The sequence below is a fragment of the Ranitomeya variabilis genome, chromosome 8, assembly GCF_051348905.1.
Source record: "Ranitomeya variabilis isolate aRanVar5 chromosome 8, aRanVar5.hap1, whole genome shotgun sequence".
NCBI lineage: Eukaryota > Metazoa > Chordata > Amphibia > Anura > Dendrobatidae > Ranitomeya > Ranitomeya variabilis.
This window is the reverse complement of record NC_135239.1, coordinates 152,461,843-152,481,443: the sequence shown is the minus strand read 5'-3', so window position 1 is coordinate 152,481,443 and position 19,601 is coordinate 152,461,843. Positions and strand designations below refer to the sequence as shown.

General features: G+C 41.6%; 1 protein-coding gene across 2 annotated transcripts in view; it reads right to left on the bottom strand.

Moving 5' to 3' along the window:
• Positions 1–19,601, bottom strand: part of LOC143788481 (uncharacterized) — an 88,888-nt gene that overhangs the window by 42,367 nt on the left and 26,920 nt on the right. The window contains exon 2 of one of the 2 annotated variants that reach the window (XM_077278174.1): positions 7,324–7,371. The exons of the other annotated variant lie outside the window; for it this stretch is intronic. The gene's annotated coding sequence lies outside the window, so the exon portion shown is untranslated. The remainder of the gene's footprint in view (positions 1–7,323; positions 7,372–19,601) is intronic. 2 annotated transcript variants of the gene reach the window in all.

The window sequence follows — 19,601 nt, the reverse complement described above, 5'->3', positions numbered from 1 at the left end:
GATATGCAATTAGAGTCAATAGAGCACTGTCCTTGCCGGTAACAGACGCTCCCTGAGGAAGAAGACCGCCGTCTTCAAAACGCGTAGGATTGTTTTGGTACATTCGCTGCTCCGTATGGAATATCAGTCACGTGATCCCACATGGTCTGCAACATCACGCAGGTCCTTGCCATTCTATCGTTATCTTACCACATGGAGGACTCGCCTGCATCACAGGACGAAGATTGAGCATCTGTTACCGGCCAGGACAGCGCTCTATTGACTCTAATTGCATATCGCTGACCATCGGAGGTGAGACAGCATTCACTCCACAACTTCCAGACTTCAGTTGTACACCCAGCCCACTTTTGCTGAGTTCAAGTACCACACAAGGCTTTACAAGATACAAGGTAAATGAACTTCCTATTGGTCTGATTCAAGTTATAGCTTTATGGTAGGACCACCAGTTCACCGGACTGACTATACAGGGTGGTCCAAAGGTAGGTGGGCAGTATGTGTAATAGGGTTATGAAGGGGGAGATTTATCAAGCATCGTGTAAAGTGAAACTGACTCAGTTGCCCTTAGCAACCAATCAGATTCTCCTTTTCATTCTTCACAGACTCTTTGGAAAATGAAAGCTGGAATCTGATTGCTTGCTAAGGGCAACTGAGTCAGTTTCACAGATCCAGGTTTCACAGATAAATCTCCCCCGAATCTGTTTTCTTTTCAGATAATTCATATAACCCATAATGGCAAATAATTTAAATACAGATCAAAGAAAATGGATTTTAAGAGTATTGGAAATCTCAAAATGCTGAAACAGTTAGAGAAAATTGGGTTGAAACATTTGGTACTCTAGCCCCAAAGAGGAAAACCATTTACCGCATTTGTGACAAATTCGATGCCAGTGGCTCAATCCTTAATGCTCCAAAAACTGGTTGACCCAAAACAGCCCATACAGAAAATAATAAACAACTTGTTGCTGAAACATTTGTTCAGAGTCCAAAAAAGTCCACCAGAAGAGTCTCTTTAGAATTGGGAATTTCACGAGCCTCCATCATGCGAATCCTGAAATCTATTGGGTGGAAAGCTTATCGTCCATGTCTAATTCATGGTTTATTGGAGGATGATCCAGACATGTGGCTGCAATTTAGTGAGATTATGCTTAACGAAATTGAAGAAAATCCAGTAATTTTAGATAACAATATGTGGAGTGATGAAGCTTCTTTCACATTATCTGGCCATATTAACAGACATAATTGTATTTACTTGTATAATGCATTTAACATTAGAGCAACAACTAAATGAGCCTGGTGTCAATGTTTGGGGTGGTATTTCAAGTTTTGGTGTTTTGGGACCATTTTTTTTTTTTTGATGGAACAGTCACAGCCTGATAAGTATCTCGAAATTCTAATGAATCAAGTTGTTCCCCAGTTACAGCAACAGTCTAATTCAAATGACCTTTATTTCCAACAAGATGGGGCCCCTCCACATTATTCAAGAGTAGTCCACGAGTATCTTGTTGAAACATTTCCTAATAAATGGATTGGCCGAAGAGGCCCACTTGACTGGCCGGCACGTTCACCAGACTTGACACCAATGGATTTTTTCTTTTGGAGAGTACTCAAGGACAAAGTTTATAGTCGAAAACCAAAAAGTGTCGGTGATTTGAAAAATTACATAAGAGATGCATTTCAAGAAATTAATACCCAAAGAGACTTGTGCAAAAATGTTTGTCGCAGTGTAAGAGGCAGACTTCAAAGCTGTGCAAATTGTCATGGAAAACAGTTTGAGCACCTGCGCTGATAAAATTTAAGGGCTTTAGTATTATTGTTCAGAATAAAATTTAATTGTCAATGCTATGCTTGTGTTAGTAAATATAATTTTATATATAAATCAAAATAAATGTTATTATTTTCTGTCCACCTACTTTTGGACCACCCTGTATAACCATTCACTACCTATAATGTAGCAATTCTTATTCTGCGTTTACAGTAGGATCAGTGACGCACTCATCATTAACCTCTACATTCCCTACATGTGGGGTTATATATAATTGTTTTCCCTCCTTAATATCTGCATGTGTTTTTTCTTCTTAACTATACTCCTCCAGTGCAAATCCTTATTCATTGTTTTATAAAATGATTGTGGATAAATAAGTGTAATGTTCTCTTCTCATTATTTTGTAAATGCATTTCCATATTTGTGGTACAGACTTCACATTCTTGAGTAGCTTGAGTCACTTTTTTATTAAATCATGGAAGTGTAAGAATTAGGGCTCATTTCCACATGCTAGTCACACGTCCGTATCTCGCATGTGGAAACCAAGCTGAGGAGCCGGCACTCAGGAGCGGAGCGTGCGGCCGCATAGCAACACATGGAGCTGCACAGCTCCGCTCCTGAGTGCCGGCTCCACAGCTTGGTTTCCACATGCGAGATACGGACGTGTGACTCGCATGTGGAAATGAGCCCTAAGTAAGAATAAAGGGGTTGTCCATCTTATGGGGACTTTTTTTTACTTAAATACCTGTATTAAAACATTTTTTGTAATTGTGTTGTAAGGAGATGGACATACTGCCCACGTTCCCCCTTGACATGAGTACTGTTATGTATAATGTGAATTGTGATATGCCTTATTAGTAATAATGTTGTGTTCTGCCTGACAGTAGAGAGAGTTAGGGTTAATGTTTGAGACTAGCCCAGAGTGGGAGGGGCTGAAATGCAGGGACAGAGATAGTTTCATGTCAGGAAGACAGACAGGGCTTACAGCTAGATTACTTGGTCTGAGTACTCAGTAGTATAGATGGGCAGACACCTGGATGTTTAAGTCCGGCGGGTTTGGCCGAACAGTTGCAAAAAGTTCAGATTCGTGTACCAGAACAGTACCCGGACCCGAAACCTGAACTTGTACCCCATTCACTTGAATGAGGTGCCCGAACATTCAGTGTTTGCCACGCTGTCATGTGCATGACACCGATTCTGCAGTTCCCACTCTGTCAAATGACAGCATGAGTGTGCAACTGTGATCGGAGGTATAAAATTAACCTCCGGTCACTGGTGTCTGCTGATGGGACTACTGCTCCCATCAGCCGATGCCTGTTGCCGCTATTAACAGTGAGAGCAGGAGCGGCTGATGGGAGTATTTATCAGCCGGCTACTGCGCTGTAAGTAAAAAATACTAAAAAAACAAACGTGTGGTTTCCCCTGTATTTTTGATAACCAGCAAGGCAAAAACTAATAGCTAGTGGCTGCAACCCTCAGCTGTCAGCGTCATCAGTGCTGGTTATCAAGAATAGAGGGGTCCCCATGCCATGCCACGCAGTTCAGCCTGGCTGGGAACACAGCCTCAGTGACTGGCAGTAACCTTGATGACGTCACCGCTAGTCACTGACGCTGCACTTGCAGCAGCTCATTCATCAGTGGTTCTGAGCCTGGACTGTCGCATCTTGGCACTGTCCAGGTTGAAAACTATTTGTCCCCCAGACATGAGTATAACTGTGTTATTTTTAAATAAAAAAGTAAAAGTGTTTTGTTTTATTTAAAATAAAATACTTTATTCTGGCCTTGTCTTTATATACCATATAACTTTAGGATTAGTAATGGATAGGTGTCTTATAGACGCCTCTCCATTAGTAATCCCTAGGCTTGATGTCACCTGACCCCACAAATATGACCTCCACTTGCCACCACTACAGGGTAAGTCCAAGGGTTGAGAATATGACTCTCATTACTTAAACTGTAGCACTGTTTTGGGTTGTGGTGAAGACAATGGGACTTAAGGCAGAATCAAGAAAACTTGGCAGTGGTAGAGAGACTGTGTGAAAATTCTCTGTATTATAAAGGAAAAGTTTGTGAAGTTATGTACCCGCTAGCTACTGTACATAGTTCCCACCAATTATCTGCTGAGTAAAAGACTTTATTTCGGAGTGGTTGTCTCCTTTTTCCACTTTTGGCACTTTTTGTCTTTTACAGGCTCTTTGTTTCCCTACAGTTCTGACTGTCTAACAGGAAAGTGTGTAACTCTTTTTATGCCTTTTTCTGAGCTCCTCTCAGATGATTTATCTTCACAGACTATATTAAAGTTCAGTGTGCAGGAAACAAAGAGCCTGTAAAAGCGAAAGGGTGCTGTAATGAATCCCAATTACAAAAATTATTTCTTATCCCAAAAATTGCCAACCCCTTTAACGTTTACATTTCTAAGCGCTCTGAACACTGTACACTCCCCTCTTGTTATTGTAGAAGACAGAGAAAGAAAACAACATCTGGTGCCAAAAAGTTACGCAACAGGTCATCTTCCCTGTCATATTAGGTAATAATTGGTAATCTGCTAATTTATGTTGTTATGCATAAAGTGAAACTTTATTTTTGTGAGACACGAAGAGTCTCTTATAAAACAAATTAAATTATCCATATCATATACACTGATTGGTGTAGCAGCTGTTGTGCTGCCATATAGCTCAGCAGGCGTTACACTGCTCGACTCTACCCATGTATAGAATTTAGAGAACAGCACAACATTAAGGCCATGTGCACACGTTCAGTATTTTTCGCGTTTTTTTCGCGTTTTTTCGCTATAAAAACGTGATAAAAACGCGAAAAAAACGCTAACATATGCCTTCCATTATTTTCAGTGTATTCCGCATTTTTTGTGCAAATGTAGCCTTTTTTTCCGCGAAAAAATCGCATCGCGGAAAAAAAAGCAACATGTTCATTAAAATGCGGAATTGCAGGGGATTCTGCACACCTAGGAGTGCATTGATCTGCTTACTTCCCGCACGGGGCTGTGCACACCATGCGGGAAGTAAGCAGATTATGTGCGGTTGATACCCAGGGAGGAGGAGAGGAGACTCTCCTCCACGGACTGGGCACCATATAATTGGTAAAAAAAAGAATTAAAATAAAAAATAGTCCTATACTCACATTCGATGTCTTCCCGCCTCTCAGCTGCACGCTGCCGCTTCGGTTTCTATAGCTAGTGTGCGGTGAAGGACCTGCGATGACGTCACTGTCTTGTGATTGGTCGAGACCGGTCATGTGACCGCTCACGTGACCGCGACGTCATGGAAGGTCCTGAACCACAACGGCATCTATAGGAACGGACACCTGCAGGTGAGTATAACCATTTTTTTTATTTTTTTTATTATTTTTAAACATTCTATCTTTTACTATAGATGCTGCATAGGCAGCATCTATAGTAAAAAGATGGTCACACTTGTCAAACGCTATGTTTGACAAGTGTGACCAACCTGTCAGTCAGTTTTCCAAGCGATGCTACAGATCGCTTGGAAAACTTTAGCATTCTGCAAGCTAATTACGCTTGCATAATGCTAAAAAAACGCGAAAAAAACGGAAAAAAAACGCAAAAAAAAATGCGGATTTCTTGCAGAAAATTTCTGGTTTTCTTCAGGAAATTTCTGCAAGAAATCCGGACGTGTGCACATACCCTAAAGCAGGAGCCGGGCCTCTCTGACCTTTCCCGGCGCCTGCGCACTGCAGTACTTTACTCTGCCCTCAACAGGCAGATAAGTGCACCTGTGCTGGAGCACGATGCCAGGGAGCGATGAAGCAACAGGAGGTGGACGTCGCAACATGATGGGAGGTGCCGGACCCAGAAATGCAACCCCATCAGACTGGACCGCCCCCCCAGGTGAATATAATAAAACTTATTTTTCTTATCTTTCATTATAGAATGCTGTCCCACCAGTATACCGGTCCTGCAGGTTTTGGTATGTAATCACGCCGATTCGGCTATGATCTTCTGACATTATGTGCAGTATACACCCTTGATAGAAATATTTATTCAAAGTAGCACTGTCTCTTAATATCATGGGTTGTTATATTATGCTATTCTGCGTTATGTTGTACCCCTGCTAGTGATTCGGTTGCGGGTGGGCACCTGGTCTTTTATTGTACCTGGTTATGTTCCAGTGGTTGTCCCCTTTCCATGCCAGTTGCTTGTTCATGTCTGGTGTTTATATGGATATTTAATAAAATCATATATATAGGATTCTTATGGCTGTTTTTTCCTGTTTGTTCTTGTGTTTCATAGTTTTACAGCTGATCCTTTATAGTCCGCCATGCATATTTACTTAGCTCCATATAGGAGATACAATGGTAGTAATTGTCTATTCTAATATGCTTGCCTCAATATTTTTGTGTTTTTTTGTTTTGCATTATAGAATGCTGCAGATAAGCCCTGAAAGGCAGTGGCCGTATCTTATATCTGCCAAAACTGCTGACAGGTTCCCTTTAATGTAAATGGCCCAGTTTACATCTTTCCAACCTACAGCAGTAAACAAATAATGATCATCTGACGTCTTCCTGGACTTGATGGGAATAACTATGCAACTCTTCATTTTCTGCTCTGCCGATGGGGTGTCACTGTCAATGTCATGATGATTGACAGCTGGCTCCCCACTGCTTGACTGCGGGGATCTAACTGTCAAGCAGTTGACAGTTGAGTTGCTCTGCTAACGCGAGGTCAAACGAAGCAGCAGAATCAAGAACAGCAGCAGTCCTTGAGCACTCTGAGCCAACAGAGATCGGCGCCTGGCAGCAAAGGCATGTACTGTAGTTAGCAACTAACTGATTGTAAGTTCTTTGCCCCCAGGAGAAAAAAAAATAGTCCTGGATAGCACCATTATGGATACACCTACAGAGGCAGCTACCCTAATGTCTGGCCCTTTAAGAAGCCTTGATTATGCTTCAAAATTCATTGAAGGATCTGACAATTACATTTGGGGTGGTGGTCTTCAATCAGTGGCATTAGTGTATTGTACATACTTTTGTCCCATGAAGCATTGCCAATAAGACCCCATTCACAACTGATTGAGACATTACCTGACCATCGCTATATCAGATGCAAGAAAGTTTTGTTTCTTTTACACAATGTGAAGTAAAAAGTCAAATCTAATAGCAGAGCTGAGTGAGTGAAGAACAAAGTGAGTGAAGTAAAGGTAGCCTGTTAGGCATTCTGAAGCACATTCGTCACGCTAATCTGAAGACATTGTTTCTAGATTAATTAAGTTTTTTTGTTAGCTCCAGCAAATCCACAAAAGGCAAAGAAATCGTTTTCCATAAGTAGACATTTGTAGCACCGTATCTCTTGAGTAACAGTGGTATTGTCTATTTTGCAGGAATTTGTAAAAGAAGAAGTTAGTAAGTCTCGTTTACCTTTAGTCATTTATATGTAGATTATTTTAGATTTTATGCCAGTAAAATAGGTTAAGGGATTTGTAACGTAGTTCCAGCATAGGGGGCAAGAAAGATTTAGAATTCAGGTTTTATGGCGTAGCATACAGGGCTGATGTGGCCAATCTAGGGTAAAAGAATGCAGAGCTCACCTTGACTGCGCTTATCGACTTCTTGTACCTGGTAGAGGATGACTTATGCTGCGAAGTGAAAACAAAGCAGCATAAGGAATGGAGAGAATGACCCCAAGAACCATAACATATAAAAAATATCTACCGCTGGAGAGACATATTGGCATCTAATTTTATTTACCCAACCACTTTTCTATCATCCATTGTTAATGCAGTCGCATGCAACATGCAGTTGTGTGTTCTTCACTAAAGTCCTCCTTTATGTAGTCAGGGCTTAAACAAGTAATGTTGTAGACAAGACCTTTCCTTAAAACCTGGAGTGCCCCAAGCCCCGATATTCTCTACTTTTTCATCAAGCAATAGATATGACTCTGGATTGGACTTCATTCACATTGGAGCTTTTCGCTATGATATGAGATGGAAGGTAACGTTTGTTAAACCAGAAGTTTCTCTGAATATCAATGGGAACCTGCCTCATCCTTTTTTTGAAAATGAGACATTTTCCATAATGGCACAGAACAAAGTAAACACTAAAGGAATTCTTAAATGGAGCCAAAACGATGAATAACATGTAACTAAGCAAGTCCAGGCTTAGATTAACTGCAACATTTTAGCTATACTTCAAAATGTAATTTATTACATAAGGGCAGTTATGGAGATGATGACATTGATGGTACAGTAATAATATGTTAGTCTGTTACTTGTCAGTTTTAAAGAAGAAACAACACATACTATAAGTCATATGGTCGGTAATGCTAATCTTGCATATGACTTTTAGGTAGGAACAGACACCTGCATCCGTCATACATCTGTTTTATTTAAAGCGACCTTTCCAGCATTGCTAAGATGCCCCGAGGGATACATTTTAGTGATGTTGGAAAGCTCAAAGCTACATTAATATTGTGATTATGAAAGGGATTATCTGGGATTTTTTTTCTCATGGGGTTAAGCACTTATTGGCAGGTTGTTTCTAACGACCTGCTTGTTCTACAATGCATCGATTTTTCCCAGCTTAAGTTGGTCACAAAGCTGCTCCTGGCAGCGATTCTCCAGCTTCCTGTGATATCACGTTGACAGAGCAGCCCCTTCTCTTCCCCTCTGAGCTGTTGAAGGGGTGTCACTGTCAACATCAACTAGGCAGCAGAGAACCAGCTGTCAATCAACATATCAGCAGTGACTTCCAGATGGAAGAGCAGAGCAGAAGAGAAAGAATTGCTCTGTTGACGTGACATCACAGGAAGGAGGGGTGTGGGAACACGAAGCCAGCAGGTCTTGTGCACCAGGCAACATCTCTTCCTTCTGAGCTATTCAGCTTGCTGGACAGTTCCTTGCTAACCCAGATACTAGTACCTGTGTAGTTACTGATTAGCCTCACCCTGATTGAACACCCTACTTAAACCTGGCATTGCACTTCCTTCCTTGCAAGATTATTGAGCTCCCAGCCTTTTGTCAAGCTTTCCTTTCACCTGCTGCTTCATTTCAAAATTTGACTCCTGCTACCGTGTACAGTCCCCAGGCAATTCCTGACTACAGAACCATCTGATTCTCTCACTACATTGCTGTTACATGTAGTGACCCCTGGCTAATCCTGACTACAGTACCTGCCGGTGCTGCCCCTAGTAGTTACAAAACCACTACTCCAACCCAGGTCAGTCCATAAGAACGGGAATGGCTGGGGTTCATGACTGCTCTGTTTTGAGAAAGTAGAGATCGTTGCACGGCAGAACAGGCATGTAGTTAACGACTACCTACCAATAAGCCCACATAGAAAAAAGTCCCAGATAGCCCCTTTAATGTGTAATGCAATCATCCAAATGCAGCTTTAACTGTCATCTTCCGTTACTTGACAATTATCAATCTTCTCTGTAAGAGCATGCATGTCGTCAGCTATTCATTGAGGGTAGGTGAAGCCATCATCTACACTTGCTGCAAACTAATGATAAGGCTACATAGTAAGAAACATATCACTAACATACTGTTCTAAGTCATATCATTTTACTCAGTTTCTCTCTGTATTTATTACTCCAACAAGTATTCCTGTTAAGATGAAAATAGCTGAAATCACTGATTGCAATTTGTTGAAATAAAATGAAGATTATTCATTATACTTGAACAGAAAGAACAAAGCTGTTTTGTTTTTTTTAAATATTGAAGTGTATGGAAAACAGATTAAGATGGAATCTGTCACCCCAAAATGCATATTAAACTACTTTAAAGGGAACCTATCACCCCGTTTTTTTCGGTATGAGATAAAAATACTGTTAAATATGGCCTGAGCTGTGCATTACAATAGTGTAGTTTGTGGACCCCGATTCCCCACCTATGCTGCCGAAATACGTTACCAAAGTAGTCATTTTCGCCTGTCAATCAGGCTGGTCAGGTCGGATGGGCGTGGCTTCTTCCCCCAGATATTGCGTAGTTTTCCGTTGGTGGCGTAGTGGTGTGCGCATGTCCAACGTCCCCAATCCTGCACGGGGGGGTGAAAATAGCAGCGATGTCCGTTATTCCATTGGTGGTCGGTGGGCGCGGCCATCTTCCTTTGGCCGCGCGTGCGCAGAAGCGGCGCTCTGCTGGCCGCGGCTTCAGGAAAATGGCCGCCGCGATCTCCATCTGCGCACGCGCGGCATCCCGCGGCCATTTTCCTGAAGCCGCGGCCAGCAGAGCGCCGCTTCTGCGCACGCGCGGCCAAAGGAAGATGGCCGCGCCCACCGAGCCCAATGGAATAACGGACATCGCTGCTATTTTCACCCCCCCGTGCAGGATTGGGGACCTTGGACATGCGCACACCACTACGCCACCAACGGAAAACTACGCAATATCTGGGGGAAGAAGCCACGCCCATCCGACCTGACCAGCCTGATTGACAGGCGAAAATGACTACTTTGGTAACGTATTTCGGCAGCATAGGTGGGGAATCGGGGTCCACAAACTACACTATTGTAATGCACAGCTCAGGCCCTATTTAACAGTATTTTTATCTCATACCGAAAAAAACGAGGTGATAGGTTCCCTTTAACGGTTATAGAGGGATCTTAGCAGCTATAATAATAATACCAGCAGTAAATATTTTAGTGCGTCTCTACATAGTTTCCTCTTCAGTTTTCCTCATCACATCCTCATACAATGCCCTTAAAAATAACAGTGTTATAATATCCCATAATAAAACTATCAGCCCTATGTTATCTCCAAGAAGTAATTGTTTCTAGATCCAAGTAGATCCAAGAAGTATCGTTTCTCCTTGCGGAGAGTGACATGTTAAGCATGTCGAGATGACGAGACTTAAAGCCGCAATGCTCCTCTGGGAAATATGCTAATTGTCTCTTCAAAGAGGAAGAGGACTAGAACTCTAGTGCCACCTATAGGAAGTAGCAATCCTAACAGTCAATGTTGACCCTTTAACGAGCCTTGTCACATGACTCACTCAGCCAAGCCAGTCTGGTTTTATACAACACACAGGTGTTGCCCCAGACTAATAATATGATTTTGGGATTTCTAATATCATTAATTGTTTCTGTGTGTTTCACAGTTTTTCCCTCTACAATCATGGACTTCCGTGCACGGGATCGTACCTGGCGTGCACAACTGAACGAGGTGTTCCATGATAGCATAGAAGGGGGTAATGATGGGCCCAGCAGAGAATTACATGAGACGATCACACGCTTTAAGGATCTTCTGCGCAAAAGAACGCGCATTTGGTGGAACCATGAATTCTTGGATAAATACATCCAAAAGGACCTCATCCCGAGGGGACTCCGTATACAAGTGTTACCCTCATTTCCTATAGAGGATGAGGATCTAAAGGGGAAATGGGAAGATCTAACCAACAATTGTTCTAAGGGCTTCATGGTTCTCCTTAAACAAATGAACCAGAAATCACTGGAGTGTATGGAGATTGAGATTGATGCATTACAAGCCACCTTGCACAAGGACATGACAGGGGATTCTCTGAAAAAACTAAATGATGAGCTCGATCTTGAGCTTCAACGATGGGCCAATGACATTCAGGCAACCAAATCTAAGAAATTTCAACGAGATGCCCAAGATAAACAACTGGGCCGAGTATATAGATGGCAGCACTCTTATGGACGGTCTCGTGTTAGATCTAGAAATAATTACCAATCCAGATCGAGATCTACCTCTACACACTCCAATAGATCTACCTATGATGATGACCAGACTGCTGTACCTCAACCTGGTGGCTCGATGTCTACGGGATCTACTGACAATAAAAGAATGGCCACAAGACAGTTGGCTAAAACTAAGACCACTGGAGGGAGGGCCGCCCAGGTAAATGCGCAGGGGTTGCTGCGGGTGATTAACCTGTCTACACATGTCCTTTCAGTAAATCAGATAGAGGTTTTGAGTAGAGGTTTGACATTCTCTCCCACTAACTCCTTTAATTACTTTGCTGCATTAAAAGATCTTCATTAATTTTCACGTAAATTGATTTTCAAGAAACTCAATACCAGTAGAGACCTGAGTGACTGTGAGAGGGAGACCCTTCGGGATTTGGAGGATTTGCTTGAGGAGCAACAAACATCAAGTATAAGTAAGTTTCCACCGTTCACCCATCCTAGGTCCGCCAGGTTTCCCCCCCTTGGCTCTATCACCAGCGATCGAAATCTTTACTAAGCTGGTGAGTGAGGACTTTAAAAAGCTGTCCTCATGACGCACGCATGATAACTTAATATCACAACAGCGTCAGGCTATAAGTCAACTAAAAGAAATGAAAGATGTGGTGTTTAAGCCGGCAGACAAGGGGGGGAACGTGGTGGTCTGGCCGTGTGTGAAATATGAGCGGGAAGTTTTCCGTCAGCTCAAAGACTCTAGTACTTACCTCAAGCTCTCCTCCAGTCCCCTGGTCTCCTTCTCACGGGAATTACAGGATATACTTGTGGGAGCCTTTGAGGCTAACATTATTACTAAACAGGTACTTGACGGACTCATTGTCAAGTCTCCCAGGGTCCCCACATTTTATCTACTTCCCAAGATCCACAAGGATGCCCTCGACCCTCCGGGACGTCCAATTGTGTCAGGTATTGACGGGATTTGTGATCCGGTATGTCAGTTTGTTGATTTTTACCTCAAACCACATGTTGAGACATTACCGTCATACATTAGAGACACTACGGACGTCCTGTCGAGGGTTGATGGCATCCTTGTGGATCATGACACAATTCTGGTGACTGCCGACGTCGAGGGTTTATATACCTGCATCGATCACTCTCATGGGCTGGATGCTGTTCGCCGCTTCCTGGGGGCCTCCGATCTGGACGGTCCTCTAAGTGAGCTGATCCTCGAGCTGGTGGAGTACATCCTCACCCACAACTTTTTTGTCTTTAAGGACAGATTCTATTTACAGAAGCGTGGCACAGCCATGGGCGCGGCGTGTGCGCCCTCGTATGCCAACCTCTTCCTTGGCGCCTGGGAGAGGGAGATTTTTGGCGACGGGGGCCCGCCCACCGCTGCCCATGTGCTGTGCTGGTACCGCTATATTGACGACATTCTGTTTTTGTGGGGGGGATCTGCCCACCAGCTCGAGGAATTCATGAGTACCTTAAACAACAATAGGCAAAATATACGGCTTACATACACTTGTAGTAAGACCGGTGTGGACTTTCTGGACGTCCGTCTGGAGGTCGATTCGGACCGGCGCATCCAGACGGATGTCTTTAGGAAGTCCACCTCAGTTAATTCCTTGTTGCATGCCACTTCTGCTCACTATCCAGCCACCGTGAGGGCCGTCCCGGTTGGACAGTTCCTCAGGATGCGGCGAATTTGCTCTTCTGAGACCAAATTCGAAGCACAGGCCGATGACTTAAAACAGAGGTTTAGGGATCGCGGCTACAGCCGCAGATCCATTAAAGCAGGCTATGATCGTGCCCGTAGAACCCAGAGAAGTGATCTATTACACACTCGACGTCGTGCAGAAGGTGTAGGTGATCATATCCGATTCATCTCCACCTTCAATCATGAGTGGGAGAGTATGCGTTCAATCCTCAAAAAACACTGGCCTGTGCTTAGGACCGAGCCTTCCCTGCGTGTTGCCCTGGGTGACCTTCCCCTCATGACACCAAGGAGGGGTATGAACCTTGGCGACATGTTAGTCAGGAGTCACTATGTTCCTACTATTAATAATCCTTTCGGGACTACTGGCCCCCGCCCGGGCTGTACCTCGTGTGGGCACTGTCTTGCCTGCGTCAATGTCCTGCGCTGTTCTGAATTTAAATCAAGTGATGGCTCTAAAACCTTCCAGATAAGACATCGGATCTCTTGTGGGACTACCAATGTTATCTATTATGCCACCTGCCCATGTCCAAAGATCTACGTGGGCCTTACTACACGTGAATTTAGGATCCGTGTACGTGAGCATGTGCGGGACATTGACGCGGCCAGGACGGTGCCCACAGAGACAGAATTAAAAACACTCCCCCGGCATTTTTGGTTGCACCATAATTGCAATTCAAAACTACTTTCTGTTCGGGGGATTGATGCGCTTCACCTGGGCGTGAGAGGCGGGGACAATAAAAAACGTCTCGCACAGCTTGAAACGAAATGGATTGTCCTTTTGGATTGTGTGACCCCTAAAGGACTCAATGAGTCCTTGAGTTTTGCTCCATACCTTTAGTGATTCACTGGTTTTATGTGTGATACATAAGGGTTCTCATCATTATCTCGCCAGATTTGTTTAATTTGTTTTTATCTCGTTTTTTCATTTTTTACTTTTATTGTTCTCGTTTTTGCAGTATTAATTATTGTCCTTACCTATGGGCCTCTCTTTGGCCGTTGCTCCTCTTCTGTCCTGCCCGTTTGGATTCGTTGCTCTGGAGTCTCTGGTGCCTCGGGATGTGGACGCCTACGGGAGTACAGAATCAATCATTATACCATCTGTGTCATTTATTGGATATATTTATTTCACTGTTTCTCTTTTTTGTTGGGAGCAGATGCATTTTGACATCTAAAAGACTTATGCTTAATTATGTGTATTATCTCATAATTTTGATGCGTTGTCATACTTTGTATTATTTGTTTATTTATTGTGTATATTTAATTTTTTATGTACTTTTGCCATCTAGAGAGTATATACTAATTATGCTTGATATTTAGTATTTTTGCAAAGTTCATATAATTGTTACTTTATTATGTTGTTATGACGATGCATTTCCTGTATCCATCTTAGATTTCATCATGTGATGTTATATATTCTTATATAATTGTTACATATATATCCTCAGATCCACACATGGGCGTCCATTCTCGAGACTCAATTATGTTCCATTTTGTTGGAATACATATAAACGCCATGCAATGTATTTTGGCCGGGACTCCCAGTAGCTACCTCCACTCAGTGGCTGTGCGCATCGCCCGGTTGGTGGACGGCTCCCTCATGTGGGCGGGCGTCTCAGTGCTGTGTGCGGGCGCTCCGAGTTTATTCTCGGCGCGTTCGCGCTCGGCCTGACGCCCTGCCCCCATGACGGACCCGTCCGTGACCGTGCGCATGCGCCGCTGGCGCTGCTGTTATTGGACATTTTTAGACATGTGACGGAGGTCAGCTGGGCTAAATACAGGTCCTTTTGGCATTGTTATTTGTACTTCCTTGAAAAAGCGGCGTTTTCAGCCGCGAAACACGTGTCGGGGTCGTTAGTCTGGCGGGACCCCGCTCCTCCACTTCCCCTCCTGCACCCTGGTAAGCTTACTTGGCTTAATTTATTGTTCAGCAATTCCTGAACTAATCTTTGACCTTTTTACTGATCGCTAAACCAGGCCGTATTATATGGGGGACTTCCCTCCTGGACTATTACTAATATGGGGATTGTAGAGGGGTGGGTGCCCTCTGATATATGCAAAATCATGGTACCTATTATATACCTTTAAGTATTACTTAGACACCATAGGATCTCTCAATACAATATTTAAATGAGCTCAGAGTACGATATATCAACACATCTCACTTGAGTATTAATCAAACAAGAAAAAAGAGCTTTTTTTCTTTTAAAACATAAATATTTTATTAATCATTACACAGAATACACATATATAGGAATAAAGTACCACAAACCAAAATCAGGTACATAGGGAATTATAGCCAGGTATAGTAGTAATCAATGTTACAAATATCGCAATTCTTAAAGACCAAAAATATTTGAATCATATACTGGTAAGAAATAAAATTTGACAAAAATGTGAAGGCTACCTGTAGATATGAGTTAAATCTAAGTGTTAATTTTAACACTTTAGAAATTCTGAAAGTGCGCTGTCAGTGCAGTATCCCAAATTTAGCTCTAAGCACTAAAAATGCTAAAGGTAACAATATTCTCCACTAATTTTAATAAAAATAGGAGCCCAAGATTATTAATCTGGTATCCTAAAAATATACATAGTTTCTATGAGACAAATATAACTGGCCCTTTAAATACAAAAAATAAGTAAGCAGGTGGCTATCTATATGAAATGGAGTAAATCTTCAAGCACCATTTATAGCACTTAAAAAAAAAAAAAATTGCAAATATGCTATAAAGACCGTGTATAATTACAGCCAAAGCTGCTTAATAGTACAAAGTGCTCATGGTATGTCAAATATAAATAGTGCCCGCTGCACCTACTTACAATTAAAGACCTGGACCCTGGACAGCTTTGGCTGTAATTATACACGGTCTTTATAGCATATTTGCAATTTTTTTTTTTTAAGTGCTATAAATGGTGCTTGAAGATTTACTCCATTTCATATAGATAGCCACCTGCTTACTTATTTTTTGTATTTAAAGGGCCAGTTATATTTGTCTCATAGAAACTATGTATATTTTTAGGATACCAGATTAATAATCTTGGGCTCCTATTTTTATTAAAATTAGTGGAGAATATTGTTACCTTTAGCATTTTTAGTGCTTAGAGCTAAATTTGGGATACTGCACTGACAGCGCACTTTCAGAATTTCTAAAGTGTTAAAATTAACACTTAGATTTAACTCATATCTACAGGTAGCCTTCACATTTTTGTCAAATTTTATTTCTTACCAGTATATGATTCAAATATTTTTGGTCTTTAAGAATTGCGATATTTGTAACATTGATTACTACTATACCTGGCTATAATTCCCTATGTACCTGATTTTGGTTTGTGGTACTTTATTCCTATATATGTGTATTCTGTGTAATGATTAATAAAATATTTATGTTTTAAAAGAAAAAAAGCTCTTTTTTCTTGTTTGATTAATACTCAAGTGAGATGTGTTGATATACTTTAAGTATTACTGCTGTTTTTAAATCTTTTGTTATAATAAAGTACACTTTTTCTATATATACATGCTCCGGTTTCTCCTATTTTTTCTTATATCACTAACATACTGTTCTAAGTCATATCATTTTACTCAGTTTCTCTCTGTATTTATTACTCCAACAAGTATTCCTGTTAAGATGAAAATAGCTGAAATCACTGATTGCAATTTGTTGAAATAAAATGAAGATTATTCATTATACTTGAACAGAAAGAACAAAGCTGTTTTGTTTTTTTTAAATATTGAAGTGTATGGAAAACAGATTAAGATGGATTCTGTCACCCCAAAATGCATATTAAACTACTTTAACGGTTATAGAGGGATCTTAGCAGCTATAATAATAATACCAGCAGTAAATATTTTAGTGCGTCTCTACATAGTTTCCTCTTCAGTTTTCCTCATCACATCCTCATACAATGCCCTTAAAAATAACAGTGTTATAATATCCCATAATAAAACTATCAGCCCTATGTTATCTCCAAGAAGTAATTGTTTCTAGATCCAAGTAGATCCAAGAAGTATCATTTATCCTTGCTGAGAGTGACATGTTAAGCATGTCGAGATGATGAGACTTAAAGCCGCAATGCTCCTCTGGGAAATATGCTAATTGTCTCTTCAAAGAGGAAGAGGACTAGAACTCTAGTGCCACCTATAGGAAGTAGCAATCCTAACAGTCAATGTTGACCCTTTAACGAGCCTTGTCACATGACTCACTCAGCCAAGCCAGATCTCCACTTTGCACCGACGAGGGGCAGTACCCCGAAACACAGTGTCTGCAAATTGAGATTCTGGTTTGGCTTTTATCCTAAGTCATGTGATAAGGCTCATTAAAGGGTCGACATTGACTGTTAGGATTGCTACTTCCAATAGGTGGCACTAGAGTTCTAGTCCTTTTCCTCTCTGAAGAGACAATTTGCATATTTCCCAGAGGAGCATTGCGGCTTTAAGTCTCCTCATCTCAACATGCTTAACATGTCACTCTCCGCAACGAGAAACAATATTTCAGAGATTTAGATGGGAACCTTAAAAAAAGTGCTCAGCATAAAGCACCGAATAAATGTGATACCAAATGTTATGTAAAATGTTCCCAAACAAAGCAAGTCAGTCCACAAAAAAATCAAGCTCCCTCTCAGGTCTGTCATCTGTTAACGGAAATATAGGGGGCGTTCACGTTACTTGTAGTACAAAGGCTCTGGAAAATGGCTCCTCGCCCCGCAAAACAAATTCAGGAAATTCTGCGCTCCCAAATTCAAATGCCCCCCTCCCTTCTGAGCCGCACAGTGTACCTAAACCACATATAGTGTCCACATGTTTGGCATTTCTGAAGAGATGAAAGCCCTCCTAACTTACACGTGCGTGTCTCCAGAAGCCTGAGCTGGGCATAACATACTGGTGATAGCAACCTACAGGTCACTATAACGGCAGTTTGCAATTTTCACTCAGTAATTCATTGCTGCTTGTTTCTAGAAAACATCCATGGAGTCAAAATTGTCACTACACCTGTAGATAAATTCCCAAAGTATAATTTCCATAATGGGGTTACTTGAGGGATTGATTCTGCTCTTCAAGATATTAGGGGCTCTGCATATGGAGTCCACAAACTATTCTAGAAAAATCTGTGCTCAAGGAGGCAAATAGCGCTCCATCCCTCCCAAGTCTCTTCATTTGGCTAAGAAGTACTGTGCAGCCACATATGGGGTATTGCCACTTTCAGTAGAAATTGTGGGACAAATTTTGGTGCAATTTTTACCCACTTCTTGTCTGAAAATGTTAAATCTGGGGATTAAACAACATTTTTGTGGTAAAAATGTAATTATTTTTTCTTCACTGCCCAAAGGTATAAAATTCTTTGACACACCCGTGATGTCAATATGATCACTGCACCCCTAGATGAATTTGTTGAGAGGTGTAGTTTGTAAAATGGGGTCACTTATAGGGGGTTCTGCTGTTCTGCCAACTCAGGCGCTCTCCCAGTGAGTCATGGCACCCGCAAACCATAACAGTAAAATCTGCACTATAATATGCCGCTCGTTCCCTTCTGAGCTTTGCACTGTACCTGAAAAATATTTAATTGGGGAGATTAGTTTGTAAAATGAGTTCACATTCAGGGGTTCCTGTTGTTCTGACACCTCAGGGGCTCTGCAAATTTGACATGGCACTCTCAAACCATTCCAGCAAAATGTGAACTCCAATATTGCACTTCTTCACTTTGCACTGTGCCTCAAAAGTAGTATTCCCCCACATATGGGGTATCAGCATACTCAGGAGAAATTTCACTACAAATTGTATTTTGTTATTTCTCCTATTACCCTTATTAAACTGCAAAATTTGAGGCTAAAGTAAGATTTTTGTGTTGAAAATTTCATTTTTTTTATTTTCACTGCTCAACTTTATAAACTTTTGTGAAGCACATGGGGGTTCAAGGTACTCACCAAACATCTAAATACATTCATTGAGGGGTCTAGTTTCCAAAATAGGGTCACTTGTGAGGGTTTTTATTGTTTAGGAACATCAGGGGCTCTCCAAATGGGACATGGCATCCACTAATTGTTCCAACAAATTTTAAATTCAAAATGTCAAATGGCGTTCCTTACCTTCCAAGCCCTGCTGTGCGCACAAACAGTAGTTTTCTCCCACATATAAGGTATCTGTACTCAGGAGAAATTGTACAACAAATTGCACTGTGTATTGCATTTTTCAATTTCTCCTTTAACCCTTATAAAAAGGAATATTTGGGGCTATATTTTAGTCCCCAAAAAAACACATATTTTTGTGTGGAAAACGTGATTTTTTAAATTTTCACAGCTCAACGTTATAGACTTCTGTGAAGCATTCCAGGGTTCAATGTGCTCACCACACATCTAGATCACTTCTCTGAGGGGTCTAGTTTCCAAAGTGGCATCATATGTGGGGGATTTTCACTGTTTAGGCACATCAGGTGGCCTCCAAATGCGATATGTTGTCTGCTAATTGTTCCAGCAAATTTTGCATTCAAAAAGTCAAATGGCGCTCCTTCAATTCCAAG